Here is a 3,904-nt window from a genome sequence, read left to right on the forward strand (position 1 = left end):
CTTCCCTCAAGTCTTTCTCCCTGGAATCAATTGTGACTTCACCTCCAGAATTTCATTTTTGAGAACTCAAAATGCCCTTACTTCATAGGCTGACTTCCCTTTTAGAGGTTCAGGTCATAGGATTTTGCATATTCTATTTCTGAACTCTTTGAAATGTACTCTACTTAAGTCTAAGGTACAAATTGGATTATACCTAGTATTCCCCTCTTACCTATCAGGAATTCTAAAATGACACATCCTCAGACTCCCAAGATTCCTATTATTTCCACTTTAGCCAGTTTAGGTCCAGAATTGTCATTCAACTTCTGCAGGATGAAATGACCAATAATGCAAATCAGGGATTTATCACTTGCTCTGCTTTTATTTTTATTTTTCTTGTTGGTGTTAAATAGTTGCTTATTGGTGAAGGTGGATTGCAAAGAAGACACTAGGTTCATGCAGAGCTATGACAAGGCATAAGTTAGAAAGAGTGATGGGAGAGGTTCACACCAAGGTTTGGATCCCAGTCTCTGCTCACGGAAGACGTATGTTGGGTAGCTTTCCCTTACTGGGGCCCACTCAAGTGGAAGGTTCTGATTTAGGGCTTGATATTGGGACTGTTAGAGATGTAGACGGAGATGAAGAGTGACTCATTGGTGTGTGAAACCCTTGCACTACTGGGTGGGCAATACTTGCCTTCACTGGCATGGCCGAAGGCCTTGGCCCGTTTGAGGTACTCTTGCTGGGCCATCTTGACGTTGCACTCCTTCCCTCCCCAGATTTTGGCAGCAGATGTCTGTAGAGGTCGACCGTAAGAAAAGGTCAGGATCCATGACTTGGGTAGGGAACATTTGTTGAGTGCATTGAGTAGTACAGTGGAGTCCTCCTCACTCTGGCCTCCAGACATGAAGGCCACACCAGGTACTGCAGGGGGCACAGTATTGCGGAAAGCTGTTATAGTTGATATTGCAATTTCCTCAGGGCAATACTTCTGGCAACAGTCGTAGCCTGGCACTACCATATTGGGTTGAAGCACAGTCCCTTCAAGGAAAATATGGTGGTCATTCAGAGCCTTGAATACAGAAGCCAAAACCTTCTCCACAATAAATTGAGATTGCTTCAGGTTATGACTTCCTTCAGAGAGGATGTCTGGCACAATGAAGGGTACCAGGCCATTCTGCTGGCAAACACTGGCATACCGACCCAGCACATTAGCATTTTCCCAAATGGCAAGAGGAGAGGGTGTATTCTCCCCAATCTTCAGTACGCAACGCCACTTGGCAAAGTCAGCTCCATCCTTCTTGTACTGGGCACAGCGCTCAGCCAGGCCATCCAGCCCTTGGGTGGTAGTTTCATTATTGGTTCCTGCCAGGGGTACGACACCCCTGTCCACCTTAATGCCCACAACAATATTCTTGCACTTGAGGACGTCTGGGAAAGGCCGGCCATCATCACACTTTTGGTAGAATGTCTCATGGGATAGGATCACACCTCCGATGTAGTTGCTTATTTCATCATCGGTGGTCACAAACAGCTGGCGAAAGCAGCGCCTGTTTTCTTCCGTGTTCTCAATGCCTAAACATGAAAAGCGCTTAGTCATAGTACAGAGGGACTCATCTAAGACCAGAACTCCCTTGCCCGGAGCGATCAGCCGTTTAACAATTTCAGTTAGGTCCTTCTTTTGTTCCGGTGTCAGGGCTTGGGTAGTCATGTTAACTTTGAAGTTACAGTTTTCTATTGGGGAAGGAGACTCGGGAAAGAGCCTTGGCCTCAGGAGATGGGACCGGACCATGAGCCAGTGGGAACTAACAAAATGACCTATAATCAGAATCCTAACCTCGTCACATTCCAAAGCCGAATAGGGGCAATAGAACTCGGGGGGTGCGGGTGGGGGGAAGGGAGCGAAGTTGGAGTTTGACCACTTAAAGAAACCTCACCTATAACGTGGGCTTACTTTCTTTTTTTCTTTTCTTTTCTTTTGAAAGGGGAGGGGACATTTCTTTACATCCAACTAAAACTGGTAGTGGGTGTCAAGGATCTGGGTGTAGATCCTCTCTAGCCGCATGCCTTAGAAGGTGCGTTTGCTCCTCTTTGGGACGCGTTTCCTCACCTCCTCCCCACCTCCTCAGGCAGGCGAGGGCTAGGGGGGCACTGAGTAGTTAGAATGCAAGCTCCTTATGGGCTGGCACGGCTTCTTTTGTAGCCAAGTACAATGCTCAATCCATAGTAAATGCTCATTAATTGATTGAAAGAACGCATAGACGAGAGCTGAGATACTGAGATCGAATAGAAGGGTTAATATTCAAGGAGGACTCTGGGGATAAGGGATAGAGGCGCAGTAGCTTGGTCCTGGGCGAGTGGGCCAGAGCATTCTCCTAACAGAGAGCTCAAAGGAACCCCAGAGACCCGCCACCCCACCTCCCTTATTTTACATATGAGGAAACAGGTTGAGAAGTAATGTGACTTCTGCAGGGTCGCAGGTATAGTCAGCATTCTGATTCCAAAGCCAGTTTTCTTCTGGCTGCACCAGGGATGATAACAAAGAAGGAGAAAATTAGAAGTGGGGGAAAGGGAGGAGAGTGCTATTGAAATACACTTTCTTTTTGAATTTATTCACTGGCTTCTGTGGATTCTTCCTATCTTATTTATTTTCTGTGGTGGGAAAAATAAAGTCTTTTGCATACCCAGTCCCAAGCAAGATGGAGGAAATAATTGCTGACATTTATCCTGGACTAAGAAAAAAGTTAGGAAGGAAAGGAAAATTCATGATGAAGAGAAAAGTTAGCTTTAGGTAAAGAGAGGTTTAAGTACAATAAGTCTGGATCTGGGGTTTTTGTCTTTGGCCCCTCCATGGTAACAAGGATAATTCATGGATCAGTGTGTTCACCCTCCTTTGGCCCTTCCAAAAATCTCTTCCCTCTACTCCAGGGTTATATTTTTGTCTGCAAGGATCTTTCCTAATGATACACTCCCTACTTTTAGTATCTCTGAAAAATCAGCTAGCAGAGACTTCCATCATCAAATTTAATTCAATAAGCATCTGCTAGATGGCACAGTGGATGGAGCACCAGCCCTGGAATCAGGAGGTCCTGAATTCAAATCCAGCCTCAGATACTTACTAGCTGCGTGATCCTAGGCAAGTCACTTAACCCCAATCACCTAAAAAATAATTAAAAAAAGCATCTATTAAGTCTTTACCACGTGCCAGGCACTGTACTAGACCTTGAGGTTACAGAAGTTCAAAGAGGCCCTGTCCTCAAGGAGCCTACATGCTTTTATATTCTATCATGTATTCAGGTAGTTGATGTCCATCAACTCCTCCCCCTTCTCCACTTTCCGTCCACTTTGACATTTGCCTCTCTGATTTATCACAGACGACTTGGTGATTTGTAGTTTATGTACACCACCCTATCTCTTCCGTTTTCCCCCTCTTTAATCTTTAGGCACATTTTTTATACTATACTTCTTCCTTCAGGTTCATGGTATAAAGGGGTGGGGTAGTGATCAAAGAATCCCTCTGAATAATTAGAAGAATTCCACAGTCAATTTGATGATATTACAAGTCTTGGACCCTTGGATAAGGGCATCACCTGCAAAGGCGTACGTGTCAAATCTTGAATCAACAAGCATTTACTAAACATCTCCTGTGTGTCAGGCACTGTGCTGAGTTCTGGAAATGTAAAGAAAGGCCAAACCCTTCCCCTCCAACAAACAACAACAAACAGTTCTTGTTTTCTTTTTTTTAATTTAATATTCTATTTTTCACCAATTACATGTAAAAACAATTTTAACACTTATTTTAAAAAATTTGAGTTCCAAATTCTCTCCCTCCTCTCTCTCCTTATCCTTCATTGAGAAGGCAAGCGATTTGATATAGGCTTTGCACGTGTAGTCATACAACACATATTTCCATGGTTGGTCATGT

General features: G+C 44.2%; 1 pseudogene; it reads right to left on the minus strand.

Moving 5' to 3' along the window:
* Positions 1-301: 301 nt before the first annotated feature.
* On the minus strand, positions 302-1,804 carry LOC110204796 (fructose-bisphosphate aldolase A pseudogene; annotated as a pseudogene).
* Between the last annotated feature and the right edge of the window lie 2,100 nt (positions 1,805-3,904).

Source organism: Phascolarctos cinereus, unplaced genomic scaffold (assembly GCF_003287225.1).
Source record: "Phascolarctos cinereus isolate Bilbo 61053 unplaced genomic scaffold, phaCin_HiC Scaffold_7;HRSCAF=346, whole genome shotgun sequence".
NCBI classification, from domain to species: domain Eukaryota; kingdom Metazoa; phylum Chordata; class Mammalia; order Diprotodontia; family Phascolarctidae; genus Phascolarctos; species Phascolarctos cinereus.